The following is a 23,010-nucleotide window of genomic DNA, read 5'->3' on the forward strand; positions in this document are numbered from 1 at the left end:
AACAAAGTTGACCTTCTTATCTCTGACGCGACCCCATCTAGCATAAAAAAATCAACGTCATATTATGGCCCCCGTTGTCCTATACATCTTTTGTCCCACAGTCATCTCAGCTACCATCATACTTTCGGAGTTATCCTAGGTGGCAATAATTAGTGACTCACCCTGTATATCGCCAAAAATGAAGAACTAGGGATGTGGTGTCACGGAATTGGGGTGTTTTTCTTGGTTATGGTGTGCTCCAAATGTTGCAATTATTAAGCTTTAAACGCTGCAGAATAACACATTTTACAGCATAATGTACTGTCTACAGTAGGGAAACATATGGAGACCATGATTGTTTATATAAGGATGACAAAGAACCGCCGGCCGAAGTGGCCGTGCGGTTAAAGGCGCTACAGTCTGGAACTGCAAGACCGCTACGGACGCAGGTTCGAATCCTGCCTCGGGCATGGGTGTTTGTGATGTCCTTAGGTTAGTTAGGTTTAACTAGTTCTAAGTTGTAGGTGACTAATGACCTCAGCAGTTGAGTCCAATAGTGCTCAGAGCCATTTGAACCATCTTGACAAAAAACCATGACATAAAGCAGCGTCTGTGAGGCAATGATTTGTGGACAACAACGGATAGGGTGGGGAGAAGTCTGCTAAGGCTTGAGGTGACCTTTTAGTATAAGAGATAAGAGGACTGTATCGTCGTTTTGTGACTGTACATGGGTACACGATGGCTTAGAATTTCCTTTTAGTGTGATGTAGGGTAACTTGCTCTAAATGTAAAGAGATATATCTTAATGCAGATAAAAGGGAAAAAAAAAACAATTCTGTAACATTCGTATACACAGTCAAGGGGATTAATTTCTAGGCGTAAAGTTGTAAAGCGATATGAAGTGAAACGAGCACATGAGAACAGTAGCAGGAGTGGCTTCGGCTTACTGGGAGAGTCTTAGGAAAGTGTAGTTCATCTACAAAGAGGACTGTATATAGAACAGTAGTTTGACAAATTCCTGAATACTGCCCGAGTGTTTTGGATCCCCACTACGGCGGAGTAAAGAAAAATAGAGGTTTGCAGACAGTATGTGTTTCCTGTTTGCTGCTTCGTCTGCTGCATTTTCACATTTCCTTCTTTCATCAAATCGGTCCAGTATCTCCTGTCTTTCTACAACGACTTGTCTTTTTAGGCATTTTATATAACGTCCTAGAAATTGATTGGCCAGCGCCATGTTCCACTTATAACCAATAACTCATTGGGATGCGATTGAAAGTCGACTTAAATCCGGACCTCAAAGTAAATCTAGACCTCAAAGTGCACTATCGCTATCGTTTCTGGTTTCGGTTCCTGCTGAAGAATGGGCAGTTAGTCATACAGAGAAGTTCACGCACCTCTGGCATGTCACGGCGTTCCGCAGTATGGGTCACACCCTATCCGGCACAAAAAGTCCTGGTCTGCCTACAACCCATGCAACCGCTCTGCACCAGAAAACAAGAAAAGAGTTCTGCAGTTGTTCCACTAGGCGTCTCTAGCAGTAACACTAACGAGTACAACTATCGAAAACAGTAAAGTGCAGTGAAAATCAGGTACCCCTATGAAATACAAAAAAGTATTTCTAATATTTCGAGTCCTACTAAAATGATTTTCAATTACACATATACAAATCTGATAATAATTTAGAATTGAATGTCTTATTAAGTAGTTTGGAGGCTCCCAGTGTGCTACAGGTTGCTCTAAGACATATTTTCAGAGGTGGGCATCAGAAAGGAAAATCTATTACCTATCCTACACCAGATGCACTACACAGAATTCTTATGAGAGTAAATAACATATGCATTGAGTTTAAATAATTATGTGGCCTCTTTCAACAGGCGTTTAAGAGAGTAAAAGGACCATTCGACACTGAGCATTAGTACGTGGATTTTATATAAGGGTTTGGACGCTTTATCTTTGAACCAGGCCTCCCTTCTCCGAAGGGCTTTGTTGGCAATCGAAACACGTAAAAGGATAAACATAGTACAGATAAATGCTGCTCGATGTAAATTGTCAATGACTGAAATACGAAAACTAACTGACCAGCTGAGTGTTAATATGTTTTGTTTGCAAGAACCATACTGTAGAAAGAATGAGCTCCCACATTTTCGTGCGGATATAGTAACAGGTACTGGCCACGATGAGGGAATGACTGCCACGGTCGTTACAAATGGAAATACAGTGTGACCCAAGGTGGCAACGCTGTTGGACAAGCACAGGGTCACAATAGAAGTGAAGGACTGCAGACAAAGTGGGTTGTAGTAAGCATGCATTACTCTCACCCTATCGTACCTTATATAGGTTAAGTCAGAGAGATTTCTCCATATAGACAAGTTGCGTGTCTCCTTGTGACAACAGAGGCATAATCATTTCTGTGCCACAGTAAGCAAACTGACGAACGATGGGATGTACTAAAGGAAGCAATACAGGAACTACAGCTCATTGTTTTAAATCTGGAAGACCAGCCGAGTCCATTCGAACAATAAACTGGCTTAGTTACTAACATAGATGTCACTTTAGCAAACCGCATGTCAGCAGCTAAAATTAATAGTTGACAAGTGCTCCAGTACCTATCATACAGTGGCCATAATACAATTATCGTCGAAGAGGGAAATGACAATAATACAGAAGACAAGCTGAGGAAAGCAGGATTGAGTTAGGCATCAATAAATCTGATTGAGGTGGCTTAGTTGTCTACCTCGGAGTATTTAGAATAGAATCTCTTCCGGTTCATGTAGATTTGGGTGCTCAATTACTAACTGAACTCTTGCAAAGGGCACAGGACATTTATATTCCTAGGAAAAAGGTAAACAATAAGACTACGATCCCTTAGAGCCTTGAACTTTCCACTCTGAGATGAAGGGTACGATCGAGAAGAAGAACGAACATACTCTAGGGCAATCGGAGTGCAGTAGTATGCTCCATGAATACAGGGCTATTAAGACGCGCTTCAAAACTTTGCTTCAGGAAACTGAAGGAATACACCTGCAGTTTGACATCTGCCAAAGACTGAACAAATTGTTGACTGAAAAGGTTAAGGGAACTACTATCATGTCCACAATTCGTAAGGTGGATAGCTCAATGACGACTGGACGGAGACGGGTTCGATTCCCGGCGAGGTCAGGGATTTTCTCTGCCTCGTGATGGCTGGGTGTTGTGTGATGTCCTTAGGTTAGTTAGGTTTAAGTAGTTCTAAGTTCTAGGGGACTGATGACCATAGATGTTAAGTCCCATAGTGCACAGAGCCATTTGAACCATTTGGAACCGGAACACAGGTTATTAATAATCGACATTTAAGAGCCCAGAATTTAGATGATTGGTAGTCTGACTGGGACACTAGCAGTACGGCAAGGCGTGTTTATAGCGTATTACCAAGCACTAGGAACAGGCTCAAACTGTGCGACGCTGCGCCTACTCGAGGTATGATGCAGCTGTTAACAGGTCGCGATCCATACCTAAACCATGTGCTTCGACTGGGACGTAGCAACACATCAGTCTGTGAGTGTGGAAAGGAAGGATCGGCTGGTCATGTCGTTCTGAGAGTCTCTTTTTTTTTCAGGTAGAGAGAGACTGCAGACAGTTAGACTGCGATATGCAAACAATAACAGAAAAGTAAAAAGGAAAGAAAAGAAAGAATGCAAAGGCCACCCACACGGGTATGCGTAGAATCGAGGAGTGCCGAGACACACACATACCACTGTGAGCGATATAGAATAGTGTAGCAAGAATAGGTTTAGAAGTAAGTAAAGTTGGAGTTAATCGAAAAAGCCCGTTGGAATAAGTGCATAAGATGGAAGTCATTCACTTGGATCCTCAGTTAATACCCTTTATTTAATGTTGAATATTTAAACTTATTATTATCTTTCAAATATCCGGCTTTATTTCTACATTAGTATCACCGAAGTTTGCTGTCAGCATGTTTTGCTACTACCTACGTAACTTAAAACGTTGTATGTCACCATGATTAACGAATATGTACGACCTGTTAGAGTTTCCAGATAACAGGTCGAAAAATCCTTGCAATAAATTCAATTAAATTAAACTGGAATTTATGTTGACCTACTTGACACAATCATGTGGATTAAATATGTAGGCGAATTGTTGCAAAGCGAAATGAAATATAACAAGCATTTAAGGACTGCAGTAGGGAAGGCTTTTGTTTACTGAGACAGTATTAGGAAAGCGTAGCTCTTCTAGAAAGGAGACTGCGAGTAGAACAGAAGAGTGACCAGTTCTTCAGTATTGCTCGAGTGTTTGGGAAACTCAGCTGGTCGCATGAAACGAAATCATCGAAGAAGTCCAGAGCCTTGCTGCTAGATTTGTTGTCGGTAGATTCGATCAACTGGCATGTGTTACAGAGATGTTTTGTAAACGCAATGGGAATTCCTAAGGGAAGACGACGTTCTTTTCACCAAACGCTTACGAGACAATTTAGAGAACAGACATTTACAACTGACTGAGAACGATTCTACTGCCACAAATGTGCATTACGCGTACGGACCGCGAAGACAAGATAAATTAGGGCTCGTACAGAGGCACATTGATAGTCTTTTTTCCCCAGCTCAGTTTGCGAATGGAGTATTACATGAAATATCTGGTAATGGTGCATGCTACTGCCCACCATAAGGTGGCTTGTGGTGTTCTGTATGAACGTAAATACATAGGCAAAATTGTTGCTGTTGCGGTCTACAGTCCGAAAACTCGTTTGATGTGGGTTTCCACGGTACTCTATCTTGGGCAAGCGTCTGCATCTTCGAATAACCACCGCAACTTACATACTTGGTTACCGTATTCGTATCTTGGTTTCCTTCACTAGTTTATACTCGACGTTTCAGAATATGTCGTGTCAAGCTCTTCCTCCTTTTAGTCAAGTTATGACACATATATCTTTTCTCCCAATTTATGTTCAGTACTTCCTCATTAGTTACGTGATCTACCCATTTAATTTTCAGCGTTATGGTACAGTGACAAATTACAAAGGCGCTATTCCCTTCTTGTGTGAACTGTTTATGTCCACAGTTCATTTTCGTACATGGGTACACTCCAGGCAAAAACTATCAGAAGGCACTTTCAGCATTTAAATCTACAATCAGTATTAACAAATTTCTCTTCTTCAGACACCCTTTTATTAACATTGCCGGTATATATTTCATATCCTTCCTTCTTTGGTCATAATCTGTTATATCACTGCCATAATAGTAAAAGTCATTTAGTACTTTAAGTAACTCAGTTCCTACTTCCCTCAGCATGCCCCGAATTAATTCTCCTGCATTCCATTACACTTGTGTTGCTTTTCTTTATGTTCGTCTTACATCCAACTTCTAACACATTGCCCATCCATTCAATTGGTTTTCCAAGACCTTTCCCGTCTCCTAGAAAATTTCACTGTTAGCAGCAAACCTCGAACTTTTTCTCACTGAACTGTAAGTCCTTCAACAAATTTCTCCATGATTTCATTCACAGCCTCCTTAACGTACGGATTGAATAACACCAGGGATATGCTACAACGCTGTCTCCTCCCTTTCTCTGCTACTGTTTCCCTTTCATACCCATCTGCTGCCATTTGGTTTCTGTGCAAGCTGTAAATAAGCCCTGGGTCCCTCTACTTTACCTCCATTACCTTCAGAATTTCAAAGAGTACATGACAGCCAACACTGACAAAAGCATTTTTTAAGTATACAGGAGCTATAAACAAAAGTTGGCCTTCCCTTAACCTGTATTCCAAGGTAAGTCATAGCGTAAGTATTACCTCGCGTGTTCCTAGACTTCTGCGGAAACAAATCTGATATTTCCCGAGGTCGACATCTACTAGTTCCTCCATTCTTCTCTAATTAATTTGTGTCAATATTTTGCAAGCGTGTGTTATTAAGCCGATTATACGGTAACATTCACACCTTTCAACACCTGCAGCCTTTGGGATTGGAATTATTAAATTGTTCTTGAAGTGTGAAGTTACTTTCTCTGTCTCATACTTCTTGCATAGGAGATGGAGTAGTTAAGTCATGGCTGACTCTCCGGAGGATGTTAGAAGCACACACGGAATGTCGTCAACTTCATGGTCCGTGTGTCGACTTAGATCTTCCAGTGCTGTGTCAAATTCTTCTCGCCATATCCGACAGACGCAGCAACAGGGAAGTAACTGATCAATAGTTTAGTTTTGGCTTCTGCGTTAAATTTTAATATCTAATAGGCACAGTTCTCGCGTTTTCGTTTGCGTCACAAAGTAAACCGATTTTGTGACGTATTAAAAGTTCCTAATCAGGGACAAATTATTTAGTTTCACCTGAGTGCTTCGGTAGTTAGGTTTCTGAATATCTGAGTATTACTAGACACAGTTCGTGCGTTTTCGTCAGGGTCTACAGTAGATTTGCGGAGCACCTGCCGATAGTCCGTTTATCTGCATCGTTTACTTTTCGACGGTTTTTGGTATGGACAGGGACTGCGATTGTTGCGTGGGGCTGCGAGCCGAGTTGGTGATACTTCGCTCTCAGCTTAAGGCTGTGATGGCTTCGGTAACACAGCTTGAGGCTGCAGTGGATGGCCACCTCTGTTGTGGGCCGGCCGTGGGGATCCAACGGACGTCCAGCACGGTCCTCACCGGTGACCAACCCACTTACGGCTCGCACTGAGGCTGATCCCTCCCCTGTGGTCGAGTGGGAGGTCGCCCCAGGACGTAGCAGGCGGAGAAAGACTTCCCAGGCGGCCGCACGTAAGGCCTCCCCAGTCTGTCTGACAAACAGGCTCCAGGTGCTGTCTGTGGCTTACACTGTCGTTGAGCCAGATGCTGTCGCCTGTCCTGTATCACAGGAAACCACTCAGGCTGCAAGATCCAGGCAGTCGCAGAGGGTGGGATTATTGGTAGTTGTTAGCTCGAACGTTAGGCGCCTTATGGGGCCGCTCAGGGTCTTGGCTGACAATAAGGATAAGAAAACCAATGTGCACTCCGTGTGCATACCGGGTGGAGTCATTCCAGATGTGGAAAGTGTCCTCGCAGATGCCATGATGAGCACAGGGTGCCGCCAACTGCAGGTGGTTGCTCACGTCGGTACCAATGATGTGTGTCACTTTGGATCAGAAGAGAGTCTCTCTGGTTTCGAGCGGCTAACAGAAGTGGTAAAGGCTGACAGTCTTGCTTGCAAGATGAAAGCAGAGGTGACCGTTTGCAGCATAGTCGACAGAACCGATTGCGGACTTCTGGTACAGAGCCGAGTGGAGGGTCTGAATCAGAGGCTCCGATGGTTCTGCGACCGTGTAGGCTGCAGATTCCACGACTTGCGCCAAAGGGTGGTTGGGTTTTGGGTTCTGCTAAAGAGGTCAGGTGTCCTCTATAAGCAGGAGGCGGCCACACAGGTAGCAGGGGCTATGAGGCATGGACTGTGCGGATCCTTCCTGTGAGTTAGTTTGGGAAGATGTCATCGTTGGCAACCGGAATAAAATAATAACTGGATCCTTTTAGCGACCTCACAATTCAGAATATACAGTCGCTGAAAGGTTCAAAGAAAACTTGAATTTGATTTCAAACACTTACCCGACTTATACGTTAATAGTTGGTGATGACTTTAATTTACCCTCAATATGTTTGTGGAAAATACGAGTTTTATTCCAGAGGTACGCATAAAATATCATCCGAAATTGTCCTAAACTCATTTTCTGAAAATTATTTCGAGCAGTTAGTTCATGAGACCACGTGAAAATTCAATCCCCAAATTCTCGAAAAATAAGCGAAAAATTTACCTATTCAAGAAAGCAGGTAAAAATTCACTAGACGCCTTCCTGAGAGACAATCTCCACTCATTCCAAATTAATAATATAAGTGTAGACCACATCTGGCTTAAATGCGAAAAATAGCATCGACAGCAATTGAAAGGTTTATACCAAATAAATTAACAAACGATGGAGCTTATCCTCCTTGGTACCCAAAACGGTTTAGAACACTATTGCACAAACAACGAAAGAAACATGGCAAATTTAAAAAGGCGCAAAATCTCCAAGATTGGTGATCTTTTACAGAAGCTCGAAATTTAGCGTGGACTTCAATGCGAGATGCCAATCACAGTTTCCACAACGAAACTTTGTCTCGAAACCTGGCAGAAAATCCAAAGTGATTCTGGTCAGATGTGAAGTATTTTAGCAGCAAGAAACAATCAATGCCTTCTCTGCGCGATAGCAAATGGAGATACTGTCGAAGTCAGTGCTGCCAAACAGAGTTACTGAACACAGCCTTCCGAAATACCTTCACAAAAGAATACGAAGTAAATATTCCAGAATTCGAATCGAGAACAGCTGCCAACATGAGTAACGTAGAAGTAAATATCCTCGGAGTAGTGGAGCAACTTAAATCACTTAATAAAAGCAAGTCTTCCGGCCCAGCCTGAATACCAGTTATGTTCCTTTCGGAGTATGCTGATCTATTAGCTCCATACTTAACAATCATATACAACCGTTTGCTCGACGAAAGATCCGTACCCAAAGACCGGAAAGTTGCACAGGTCACATCAATAATCAAGAAAGGTAGTAGGAGTAATCCACTAAATTACCGGCTCATTAGGTTAACGTCGATATGCAGCAGGATTTTAGAACATATATTGTGTTCGAACAATATGAATTACTTCGAAGGAAACGATTTAGTAACACACAGTCAACATGTGCTTAAGAAACATCGTTCCTGTGAAATACTACTAGCTCTTTATTCACATGAAGTGCTGAGTGCTATTGACAAGGGATTTCAGAGCGATTCCGCATTTGTGGATTTCCTTAAGACTTTTGGCACTGTACCACCCAAGCGATTCGTAGTGACATTGCGTGCTTATGGAATATCGTGTCAGTTATGTAACTGCATTTGTGATTTCCTGTCAGAGAGGTCACAGTTCGTAGTGACTGACGGAACGTCATCGAGTAAAACAGAAGTGATTTCTGGCGTTCCCCATCGTAGTATTATAGGCCCATTGCTGTTCCTTATTTATATAAACGATTTGGGAGACCATCTGAGAAGATGTCTTCGGTTGTTTGCAGATGACGCTGTCGTTTATCGACTAATAAAGTCATCAGAAGACAAAGACAAACTGCAAAACGATTTAGAAAAAAAAAAAATATCTCAATGGTAGGAAAAGTGGCAGTTGACCCTAAATAACGAAAAGTGTGAGGTCATCCACATGAGTGCTAAAAGGAACTCGTTAAACTTCGGTTACACTATAAATAAGTATAATCTAAAAGCCTAGGAACTACAATTACGAACATCTTAAATTGGAAAGAACACATAGAAAATGTGGGGAAGGCTAACCAAAGACTGCGTTTCATTGGAAAGACACAGCCCTACTAAGGGGACTGCCTACACTACACTTGTCCGTCCTCTTTCTGAATACTGCTACACGGTGTGGGATCCTTTACCAGATAGGACTGACGGAGTACATTGAAAATGTTCAAAGGAAGGCAGCACGTTTTGTATTATCGCAAAATGTGGGAGAGAGTGTCACAGAAATGATACAGTTTTTAGGCTGGAAACCATTAAAAGAAAAGCGTTTTTCGTTCCGACGGAACCTTCTCACGAAATTCCAATCACCAACTTTCTCCTCCGAATGCAAAAATATTTTGTTGACACAGACCTACATCGGGAGGAACGATCACCAAATTAAAATAAGGGAAGTCAGAGCTCGTACGGAAAGATATAGGTGTTCATTCTTTCCACGCGCTATACGAGATTGGAATAATAGTGAATTGTGAATGTGGTTCTTTGAACCCTCTGCCAGGCACTCAAATGTGATTGGCAGAGTATGCATGTGCATTTAGATGTCTATATACTCCTTCCACCTTTCCGGTTTAACTTCCTTTCCTTGGCTGGAGCAGAATTGTCTTCAGTGATGATTCTGGCTTCTAGCTGAGCCCCGGTGACCAGCCACGATGTATCTCAAGACGCCCCAGATAAAAGTGGGCTACCAATGTGACTGTTGCCCACCATACAGTCTGACAACCAGATATGATATCTTGGGGTGGGATTTCATTTCATAGCAAGGCCACTTCCGTTGTAATCCGCTGCACCCTTACAGCAGAGCGGTACATTGGCGATATTTTTTGCCCTTCATGGCAAGGCATCTTGGACTTGCATTTCAGCAAGATAATGTCCACTCGCACACTAGAAGGATATCTACTAACTGTCTTCGTGATTGCCATACTCTACCTTTGTGAGAAAGGTCTTCAGATCTCGCCGCTATTGAGAACATTTGGTGCTCTATGGGCGGGAGAAAGAAAACTGGCGTTCTACGGATCGGAGCATGGAATGTCAGATCCCTTAATCGGTCAGGTAGGTTATAAAAATTTAGAAAGTGAAATGGATAGGTTAAAGTTAGATATAGTGGGAATTAGTGAATTTCGGTGGCAGGAGGAACAAGACTTTTTGTCATGTGAATACAGGGTTATAAATACAATATCAAATAGGGGTAATGCAGGAGTAGGTTCAATAATGAATAAAAAATAGGAGTGCGGGTAAGCTACTACAAACAGCATAGTGGACGCATTATTGTGGCCAAGATAGACAGGGAGCTCACGCCTACTACAGTAGTAAAAGTTTATATGCCAACTAGCTCTGCAGATGATGAAGAAAGTGATGAATATATGATGAGGTAAAAGAAATTATTGAATTAGTGAAGGGAGACGAAAATTTAATATTAATGGGCGACTGGAATTCGAGAGCAGGAAAAGGAAGAGAAGGAAACGTAGTAGGTGAATAGGGATTAGGGCTAAGAAATGAAAGAGGAAGCCGTCTGGTAGAATTTTGCACAGAGCATAACTTAATCATAGCTAACACTTGGTTCAAGAACCATGGAAGAAGGCTATATACATGGAAGATCCCTGAAGATACTGGGAGGTGTCAGATAGATTATATAATGGTAAGAGAGAGATTTAGGAACCAGGTTTTAAATTGTATGACATTTCCAGGGGCAGATGTGGACTCTGACCACAATCTATTGGTTGTGAACTGTAGATTAAAACTGAAGAAACTGCAAAAACGTGGGAATTTAAGGAGATGGGATTTGGATAAACTGAAAGAACCAGAGGTTGTACAGAGTTTCAGGGAGAGCATAAGGGAACAATTGACAGGAATGGGGGAAAGAAATACAGTAGGAGAAGAATGGGTAGCTTTGAGCGATGAAATAGTGAAGGCAGCAGACTATCAAGTAGGTAAAAAGACGAAGGCTAGTTGAAATCCTTGGGTAACAGAAGCGATACTGAATTTAATCGATGAAAGGAGAAAATATAAAAATGCAGTAAATGAAGCAGGCAAAAAGGAATAGAAACCTCTCAAAAATGAGATCGACAGGAAGTGCGAAATGGCTAAGCAGGGATGGCTAGAGGGCAAATGTAAGGATGTAGGGGCTTATCTCCCTAGGGGTAAGATAGATACTGCCTACAGGAAAATTAGAGAGACTTTTGAAGAAAAGGGAACCACTTGCATGAATATCAAGAGCTCAGATGGAAACCCAGTTGTAAGCAAAGACGGGATGCGGGAAGGTGGACGGAGTATATACAGGGTCTATACAGGGCCGATGTTCTTGAGGACAATATTATGGAAATGGAAGAGGATCCAGGTGAAGATGAAATGGGAGATACGATACTGCGTGAAGAGTTTGACAGAGCACTGAAAGACCTAAGTCGAAACAAGGCCACTGGAGTAGACAACATTCCATTAGAACTACTGACAGCCTTGGAAGAGCCAGTCCTGACAAAACTCTACCATCTGGTGAGGAAGATGTATGAGACAGGCGAAATTCCCTCAGACTTCAAGAAGAATATAATAATTCCAATCCCAAAGAAAGCAGGTGTTGACAGATGTGAAAATTACCGAACTATCAGTTTAATAAGTCACAGCTGCAAAATACTAACGCGAATTCTTCACAGAGGAATGGAAAACTGGTAGAAGCCACCGTCGGGGAAGATCAGTTTGGATTCCGTAGAAATACTGGAACACGTGAGGCAATACTGACCTTACAACTTATCTTAGAAGAAAGATGAAGGAAAGGCAACCCTACGTTTCTAGCGTTTGTGTATTTAGAGAAAGCTTTTGACAATGTTGATTGGAATACTCTCTTTCAAATTCTGAGGGTGGCAGAGGTAAAATACAAGGAGCGAAAGGCTATTTACAATTTGTACAGAAACCAGATGGCCGTTATAAGAGTCGAGGGACATGAAAGGGAAGCAGTGGTTCGGAAGGGAGTGAGACAAGAGTTGTAGCCTCTCCCCGATGCTATTCAATCTGTATATTGAACAAGCAGTATAGGAAACAAAAGAAAAATGCGGAGTAGGAATTAAAATCCATTGAGAAGAAATAAATACTTCGATGTCCGCCGATGACATTGTAATTCTGTCAGAGGCAGCAAAGGACTTGGAAGAGCAGTTGAACGGAATGGATAGTGTCTTGCAAGGAGGGTGTAAGACGAACATCAACAAAAGCAAAACGAGGATAAATGAATGTAGTTGAATTAAGTCGGGTGATGCTGAGGAAATTAGATTAGGAAATGAGACACTTAAAGTAGTAAAGGTGTTTTGCTGTTTGGAGAGCAAAATAACTGATGATGGTCGAAGTAGAGAGGATATAAAATGTAGACTGACAATGGCATGGAGAGCGTTTCTGAAGAAGAGAAATTTGTTAACATCGAGTATAGATTTAAGTGTCAGGAAGTCGTTTTTAAAAGTATTTGTATGGAGTGTAGCCATGTATGGGAGTGAAACATATATTAGACAAGAAGAGAATAGAAGCTTCCGAAATGTGGTGCTACAGAAGAATGCTGAAGCTTAGATGGGTCGATCATATAACTAATGAGGAAGTATTGAATAGAATTGGGGAGAAGAGGAGTTTGTGGCACTACTTGACTAGAACAAGGGATCGGTTGGTAGGACATGTTCTGAGGCATGAAGGGATCACCAATTTAGTACTGGAGGGCAGCGTGTAGGGTAAAAATCGTAGAGGGAAACCAAGAGATGAATACACTAAGCAGATTCAGAAGGATGTACGCTGCAGTAGGTACTGGGAGACGAAGAAGCTTGCACACGATAGAGTAGCATGGAGAGCTGCATCAAACCAGTCTCAGGACTGAAGACCACAACAACAACAACATGGGCAGGGCCCTACAAACAACTCTGAATTTTGCTCATCTATAGCACAAATCTGACCGAATTTGGCACTATATGCCTCCGGACAACATGCAGCAAGTCTATCAATCAATGCCAGCCGAACAGCTACTTGCATAAGCGCCAGACGTAGATAATTTTCTTACAGACTTGCTCAATTTGTGTAGCTCTTTCTCGTGAATAAACCCTTCAGTTTTTGAAAAGGGACTCCTTCATTTGTCTGTACATGAACATCACATCTACTGAGTTCCGCGTCATTGGTATAATTCCTTCTCGTTGCGTAGTATTTTCTTTAATTTTTTTAAAAGTGTACTTGATATGTCTAATTGTAAGTGGACATTGACTTGAAATGTCTGAAATTTTCGAAAACAATTCTTGTCACCATCTGAAAGACAAATTTATCCCGTTTCACAAAATTTTTTTTATCTACTTTTCAGTTGTTGATTTGGTCTTAAACGCTCTTTGAACAAATGTCTGCAAACCAGCCACGCTCATGCGACAGGCAAGGAATAGCACCGTATACATGTCTTGCCTGCCACAGTCATGGAAACAATAAAGCCAATATGCAGGGACCTTTCAGATACAAAACTACTCAGCAACTGTCTACATGGCCGTACGCAAAACCCTAATGAGGGTTTCAACATCTGCGTGTAGCAACGAGTGCCAAAAACAGTGTTTGTTGGATGGACAGTACTCAAAATGGGTGCAATGGATGCTGTCATGTGTTTCAATGATGGTGTAACCATCAGGATAAAAGTAATGGACAAATTAGGCATCCAGCCAGCAAATAATAGGATAGCTGCTCTGACTGCCATAGGTTGTCAGCGAGTAGTTGATGCTGTGGAAGCCAGTGTAAGGAAAACCAGAGGACGCTATGGTTGGCCCGCTAGATGGCGCTGCCATAGGTCAAACGGATATCAACTGCGTTTTTTAAAATAGGAACCACCAGTTTTATTACATATTCGTACAGTACGTAATGAAATATGAATTTTTTTGTTGGACCACTGTTTTCGCTTTGTGAGAGATGGCGCAATAGTGCATATAATGCCAGTTTACGTTACCGCTGTTGGTGAATGACGCTTCGTCGCTAAATAGAACGAGTGCAAAAAATCTGTCCTATGGCCGTCCTATCGCCCTCACTCCCACCCTTAAGTACCTTGGCGTCACATTCGACCGTCGCCTCTCCTGGACTCCCCATCTCCAGACAATCCAAGCCAAGGCACGTTCCCGACTCCGTCTCCTCAAGCTCCTTTCCGGCCGCACGTGGGGTCTGGACCCCTCCACAATCCTCCACACCTATAAATCCCTCATCCGCCCTATCCTTTGTTACGCCCATCCAGCCTGGATCTCCGCCCCCCCTACCTTCTATAAATCCCTCCAAATCCTTGAACGCCATGCTCTCCGCCTTGCCTATCGCATCCGTCTCCCCTCCCCCACGCGGATCCTGTATGATCTCATCCCCTTCCCCCACCTCCTCCTTTTCCTTGAACGGATACGTATCCTGTACACCTCACGTAAACTTGATCCTCCTCACCCGCTCGTTTCCCCGCTCCTCTCCCACCCCCGCCCGCTGCCGCGCCTGTATTCGCACGTCCCACCCGGTCTCCATCTCTCCACCCTCCATACCCTCTCCCAAGGTGGCTTCCGCCAGCTCCCTCTCCCTGATGATGTCCTCGTCCCCTCCATCTACCCCTCCTATCAACTTTGACCCTGCCCCACCCCCCACTTCCCGTGTCCTTTCCTTTCGGCACCCTCCCTCCCTTCTCTTCTCTTCCCTTCTTTTTCCATCTCCCTGTCCCCTCCCCTCCCCCTCTTCCCCCGGGCTTCCTCTCCCCCTTCCTCCCTCCCCCCTATCTCCCCTGCCCGTGGCATCTCTGCTCTCCCCTCTCGCTCTCCCACTCCCCTTCCTCCTCCTCCTCTTTTGGCAGGTCCCCGGACTCGCACACGTATAGTGAACATTCGCGCGCCGGAGATCGTCGCCTTTTGTGCTTCGTGTGTGTGACGTCATATCGTGTTTTTGGTGTCCGCCGTCCCACTCCTACGTTCACTTGTGCCGTCGGACTCACCAGTGTTTTGTGCGCCGTGCCAACGTGTTTTCAGTGTTGTTATCGTCCCATGTGAACGACTCCGTGTTTTTTTATGTCTCTGTGACCTCTCTCTTTTGCCCGTCACTTTGTTCATTGTCATTCACCATGTTTTATACTCTTGTAATACGCTATAGCTGAAGAGCGGCGTAGTGTGCCGCTGCCAGCCTACCTGACTTGTACAGGTTTTAAAATAACAATAAAGTAAAAAAAAAAAAAAAAAAAAATAATCTGTCATCGTCCCGTAATATCTCTTGTGCCAAGTCGCAGAACTGTACACGACGTTCAAAGTCGTCGCTATGCAATTCCTGGTGCATAGAAATATGGTACGGGTGCAATCAATGTTGATGTAGCATTCTCAACACCGACGTTTTTAAGAGTCCCGATTCTCGCGCAGTTTGTCTGCTACTGATGTGCGGTTTAGCGGCGACAGCAGCTAAAACACCTACTTGAGCTTCATTATTTGTTGCTGGTCGTAGTTGACGTTACACATGTGGTTGAACACTTCCTGTTACCTTAAATAACGCAACTATCCGGCGAATGGTCCGGACACTTAGATGATGTCGTCCAGGATACCGAGCAGCATACGTAGCACACGCTCATCGGACATTTTGATCACAATAGCCATACATCGACGCTATATCACCGTTTTCCACAGTTGGTAAACGGTCCATTTTAACACGGGTAATGTATCACGAAGCAAATACCGTCCGCACTGGCGGAATGTTACGTGATACCACGTACTTATTCTTTGGTGACTATTACAGCGCCATCTATCATAAAGGGAAAAAAGTGGTCCAACTAAAACATTCATATTTCTTTACGTACTCCACGAATATGTAATAAAAATGGGGGTTCCTATTTAAAAAACGCAGTTGATATCCGTTTGACCTATGGCAGCGCCATCTAGCGGGCCAACCATAGCGCCCTCTGGTTTCCCCCATCAAGCTAAACGAGTTTCGTTCTTTGTAGTTTTTTTCGTTTGATGCTTATTTTTTGAGATATTTGGCCAGTCACTATCAATGGATTACCCTGTGTAAAAAGGACACTCGTTCAATTTATAATTTGATTGTATTAACAAAGTAGTAAGAAACATGGACGAGGCCAATAAAAATATGTATGAGGCATGTGATGCGTCGCATTGGCAAGTCTTCCATTTTCGCGATGAGGAGATTAATCGAAGGGTATATGAGCCGTGCTGCTGCTCGCGTTGGTGCTGTTTGTAGGTTTCCACCCTCCGTTGCAGGCCAGACCGTATCAGTGTAAGGGTTGTGTTACAAGATTACCATCATATTATTTCACCTGTTTCGTGGTCAATGGCTTGTTTCTTTTAATTAACCTTTGCTTTTATTTGCTGTTTTACACTAGGTTTCTAAATTTTTTATATAATTGCCGTCCCTGGCGTGTAAGGCCTTCAGTCATGATTGTGGTCATGTGCTCTGAAAAATTAATTCGATATTTCTGTTTTAGCAGTAAGCCTTAAAACCATATTTTCTGCCATTCGTGGGGTCTGATACCTTCTACTGTGTTTGTGGGCTCTTACTTTCAATATTTCAATACCTGTAAGTTGTAATTGCAGCGAGTTCTTAAACATTCTTAATTTACTGTCTTTCTTGGAGTGCAAGGCCTTCAGTCACCATCACATTGCCTTGTTTTTTTCTTTTTAAACGTTATCAGTATCAGGATTTTATGGTGATTTGCTAAATTGTAACGCACTGAAAACACTATTATTTACACTGTCGTTTATGCCTTCATTAATAAGGCGTGGTATTTTTTAATTTATTGTTGAGTCTGGAGCTACTTCTTTAATAATAAAAGTGTGTAACTGTTAAAGGCAGCCAATAGTAAATGATTACGGCCTTTCCTTCACAACCAGGTTTCAATATAGAAAATCACTACACTGGAAACAATTAGTGGAATCACACAAACGGACGTCGAATCTGGTGGAAGTCACATGCGCAGAAGGAATCAATTTTTGCGCGTGACATAACAGTTCAATACATGACTAAAAGCGGGATCGAGGGCATCAGCATTCGACGTCGTTATGCTTCGATGCTATTTTATGAGAAGTTGAAATGTACAATTGACTTATATAATATTTTGTTTCAGTGGTTGTCTAACATTTATATCCACGTTGCTAAACGTTATTGCTTTACTGGGATTTCGGTTTACTGATAAAATGGAAATGCCGTGTGGCTGGGGCCTCCCATTCGACTGGTGCAAGTCTTTTGAGTTGACGCCACTTCGAAGACTTGCGTGTCCATGGGGATGAAATAACGATGATAAGGGCAACGCAACACCCAGTCCCTGAGGGGAGAAAAATCTCCCGACACATTCGTGAATCGAACTCGGGTCTTTAGGTATGACTTTCGTCGCGCTGACCACTCAGCTACCAGGGGAGGATATTGGGTATGTAAACAACAATGCCATCTCACGTAAACCGTTGTGGACCGTTGTGTAGCAATTACTTCAGTATTCTTTGGAGTACTCGAAGTATCCATACGAATTCGTTTTGCGAGTTATTGAGTGTAAGGAGCTTCAGTTGTGAATTAATTATTGCAGTCTTGCATTTTGTGTTTCGAGCACATCTAGCGAAATATTTTAAAGTTCTTGAGGAGCTTTAGAAGCTCTCAGCAAAGCGAACGCCCAGCTTCGGAGGCCAGCTGCATCGGACCCGCAGTAGGTATGAGCTATCGATTTAACTTTGTATATTTATTGAGTATACACAATCATCTCGAGTGAGAATATCTTAAAAGCTAATAAATGAATGTGTATTAGTGGAGAAGTACTGGAAAATTGAAGCATGTAGAAGAGTGTGGTGTGATTACGGAATATGAAGTTCTTAACAGTAATAACGTGAAATAGCATTTCGTTTTAATTTTTTATGGGGTTTCAAACGTCAGGTGGTTACTTGTAGAGTTAGACCTCTACAATTAATTTTTTTAAGTTCATGTGCTTTCATCATGTATTTTCAAATTAACAGCTTAGTTCAACAGTGACAACTCTGACAAGTGCTCTTTCAGATTCTATGCGTGTAGTTTCACCCATGACGTCCTCTTGACGTCATGACTTTATGTTGCAGAGCGTGTAAGCGGTCTGTTATTAAATACTATCTGTGTTTGTGTCAGTTACTATTGTAATTTAAAAAAGTTAGTAAAATATGCTGTTTATTCCAAAAATGTCGTGATATACGATGGTGTTGTTTATTGGGGGGAGGGGGTAACTTGAGGCCACAGGTTATATTATCAATGGAGAAACTATTAGCGATTATTGTTTCTTTTTTTTCTGACATATATTTAACTGTTTCTTTCTGTATTTCGAAGGATATACGATGTTGAGGTTAGGCAGTACGTTAAGAGCAGAAGATAAATTTTTGTGAGTGAAGTGATTAATGATAATTTTTATCATGTTGATTGATGCAATTCTTTAGCTATTTTTGTGATATGGGAGAACTGTGTACGGTGGTGTTAGCCGTGAACCTAAGTACATTGTAGAAGTTGTCCTGAGAGGAACGAGTAGTAATGTTAGTCATAATTTTTTAACTTATGGAATCAAATTTTGTGTTTTCGTTATATTTCCGTTGAGTTTATTCTAGAGGAATTTGTGTAAGATATTATTCGATTTTTTCGTTAGCTTTATAAACTTTTCCTTTTTGTTTCTGCCCAGTCAGTTTCTGCAGCAGTCACGTTACTTCCATTTTATAAGCTCTTCGAAAGAACTGCATTATGCAGTCACAGCTATAACGGTACATTTTATGAGAGAATGTATGTTTCGGTCGAGGATCAGACCGTCATCAAGCCTAAAAACGGTCTCAGCTAAGAACTTGCGTAATAGGAATAGCAATTCCGGATGTACAGTGTTCCGTCATTGACATTAACTTGTCATGTTCATTATGTCCATTTAACTTCATAGACATTTTTACGAATGTAATGTCTATACAGATAATACCAATGGTCGAGCTATCTACGTTTGATAACCGCCATTGCAATACACGCGAAAGCATGGCTGAGACGGCTTTCAGGACCGATGATGGTCTGATTTTAGACCAAATTCGATGGTCCCTAATGAACCGTACCGTCGTATCTGTCTACTGCACAATACAGTTGTTAACATTCATTAAAGCATGTTCAACTGCTGAAACATGTATTCTCAAATTTATAGCTTAGTTTCACAAATAGAATGGTGTCACCTATCACTCTCCTTTTCGTTTACACATACATACAGTATGTAGTATTGTTGGTTCATGCTTTTATCTTCTGCCGTCGGTGTAAAAGAAAAGTCGTAAACAGGTGCCGGCTGTGCAGTGTCATACTGAGTCGACATCGATTTGTAGCAAAAATATTATCTTTTCCTGTCACTTAAGGAAGTACAGTTAATATCTTGGAGCACTGTCAAATGTTAAACCTATTAGCTGTTTATAAGCTATTTTTAAGTATTCTTCATGTAGAAACCGGTGGGTAAATTTCAACCACAGATATAGTTATTACGTCGTACACGTTACTGTTTAGCTCACATGGCAATGAAGTGTAATTTAGATGTAGGGTTCTCGATGACTGACACAAAGAAGGGACAGTGCAGCCCTGAGAGAATATACTGACTCGGTAATAAGGATAGCCGTAAAAATCGTATTCTCGTCATATACCGCGGAAGGTATAGCCATCAGATTGTAGCGTAGTTTATTAATTAGTAACTTCATCCCACCACCAACACACATAAAAAACAAATTCTTGTTCCTGCCCCAGGGGAAGAAATTCCGCATATCATGCTGTAATAGATGACAAAATCTGATGTTGTAATATCTGAAGTAGCTGTATAAAAAATGGTTCAAATGGCTCTGAGCACTATATGACTTAACATCGGTGGTCATCAGTCCCCTAGAACTTAGAACTACGTAAACCTAACTAACCTAAGGACATCACACACATCCATGTCTTAGGCAGGATTCGAACGTGCGATCGTAGCGGTCTCGCGGTTCCAGACTGAAGCACCTAGAACCGCACGGCCACACCGGCCGGCGAAGCAGCTGTATATCTGAAACTATTGTAGTATTGTAATGACTTGCTAATTAAATTTAGTCTAATAGATAAGCCTTCAGCTAGTTGCTATCAAAACAAATTTATTCTCTTCAGAGTAAAAGTACCACTTAATGAACATGCGATTGATAAACTTCGAATAACTGTTATTGTTATGATTCATGCTCTACGAATTACTGACACAAAATTAAATAACTAATTCTCGACTAGTAAAAAATGTATAAGCTCAATCAATTATATAGACTGTACATGTCGTTTTTGATGCAAGCAGCTGCTTTTTTACAAAAGCTAAGGTTACAGACATGTCTTCACGGTTCAAGGTTTTTCTTGCGATCGGGTTGTGAGACATTGCTGCAAAACTTACTCGTAGACGCGGTCTGGTCATGTCTAATGTACTGTTTGTTGTCGTTACAGCAATGTTCCGCCGCATGAAGAAGTTTTTCTCCCGGTGTTTGGGAGGGGAGAAAGACGAGGGTCTGCGACTGGAGAACAACTTGGTCGCTGTTCGGGGTACTGTAAAGGTGAGCCACGTTATATTGCAGTGACATAGCACGCAAAGCAGTAAAGTCTGAGAGCTAACTGATTGTACATAACGTGGTCACTTGATATTACAGACTGTCACGATTTACTGTAAATGAAAATTTTTTTGCTATAAACATCCCATGTGACACGTCATTGTAAACAACACGTCTTAGATAGGCATCTCTGCACGAGTGATGATTGTGACGATTATACAAAATACCACCTAACTACCTAACTCCGTCCAATCATTCCTCTGAAGTTCCAAAGGTACCGATCGATCGCCTCGTCATCGTCAGACGATAGACGTCACTGTATGGAGGAGTATGTGGTTAGCATACTGCTCTTCTGGATCGTGATCAGATACAAAATACCGGCGGCAATGAATGTCACTGATGGATGGATGGATTTGTTGATCACTGGAGCGAAGTGGGATGTGCTAGTCACTCAACAGTTCACAATAGTCGTCATTCTAAAACTTGAGTATGATGCCCTTAGAAAAAGCCTTTAGCATGTCAGAGTCGTATATTCTCTGACCTGCAGGGAAGCCTCACACTGTGTCTCTCGCTGTGTTCCCTGAGGGGCTCCTTTGCTGCACTATGCTGGCTCTTTCTGCTGGATTCCACTGGCCCTAGATCCTCTCCTCCGTGATATTACCACAATAGATCCGGACCTGTCGCATTGGGTAAGCTAATGTTGATAATCGAACCTGAATGCTGTTTAAACAATTCTGACAATTGTATTGAAGCCCATTAAACTTAACACTGGCCCCAGACATGGACAGTTTGATTCTAACCATTTATCATTCCGGTAAATTGGGTGTGGTCTTTGTTAACACCGAGCAAATAACTATGTGAGATGCTTGAGAAAGGTAACATTCCTCTCCATTTGAAAAGAATTATGGTGAAAAATATTCTAGGGGCAGAGGCGCACTAAATATGCTGCCAATGCGATCGACTGGTTGAAGACGACATTGCAGACCATCTGGCTGCCGAACCAGTTACCTGCTGACCGTGTTTAATGTGAGACTGACCAAAGGAAATGTACAGTGTAGTCAGAGAACAGAGAAACAGGAACTGTTAGCATAACTTGTTACAGTCCCATTTAATTTTCTTTACAGACAAAGAACGAGGAGGAGCTCGTAATAAAAAGACCGTGGCTCAAGAAGTTACATTGTAGGCCTCTGTCATTCCAGTTCAACTCATATTACGTAGGATAATGGTAGTGAATGTCGGAAGAACAGATTTCTAGCTGATACTACAGATAGTCAGTGAATACTCACTATCACTGCCTATAGGCCAATAATTCGAAATAAATGTAAGAATTTGTAACACATGTATATGTAAAGAACTAGCGCTATCTCTGAATTACCAAGCATGCTCTACGACTAATCAAACAAATAAGTTCTTTTCCTTACAGGAGTGTCAGTTCACCCTGGACTCGTTTCTTGAGGAGTTACTGCAGAAGCGGCTGCAGGAAGAGAAAGAAGCCTTTTCTGTTTCGGTGAGTGTAAATTACAACAGTAGTAGGAGTGGTAGCATTTGGTTTCAAAGTGAATTTTTCGCTTTCTCATTACATGATAACTTACTCTCGAAGATGGTACTAGTTACTGGTCTGCATCCGGGTGTTAGGCCGAATTGTTGTGTTCATTTTGTGCACAATACTTCAACCGACGTCCCAGCCATCAACTTCATGTGCTGCGAACTTTGCAGTAATGTACTCCCTGCTTGACTCATATCACTCAGGAAACGTCTCACGATCTGAAGAAAATGGCTCGGTCACTTGTTGAAATGTTAACTGTAAAGCAGGAACAACAACACGGCATAACCTGAGAAGCACATCATTAACCAGTCGTACACAGAAAATGTTAAAGATAATGGGATATTAGTTACTTGTTAGTATTAATAGTATCTGAGACGTGAAACGAATTGTGTTAGTTGGATACTAAATTGGATTACTATATTCTTAATTTCGGTACCTGAATCGTGCTAATTTGTGATAAATGTCACAATTCGTTATACTTTTATATGACAGGAACTAGCACAAATTGTGAATCACTTCACTTGTTAGATAACATGAAAGTAATAAGATCTATTCCAACAGGAGCGTCAGTTCACACTGGACGCCTTTTTCGCGGAGTTGCTGCAGAGACGGCTGCAGGAGGAGGATTAAGGCAGTGCTGTTACGGTGAGTGGTACTTCGATCTGTGTAAAGGACAACAGATATTGGTTTCTAAC

This window comes from Schistocerca americana, chromosome 6, assembly GCF_021461395.2.
Source record: "Schistocerca americana isolate TAMUIC-IGC-003095 chromosome 6, iqSchAmer2.1, whole genome shotgun sequence".
NCBI classification, from domain to species: Eukaryota; Metazoa; Arthropoda; class Insecta; order Orthoptera; family Acrididae; genus Schistocerca; species Schistocerca americana.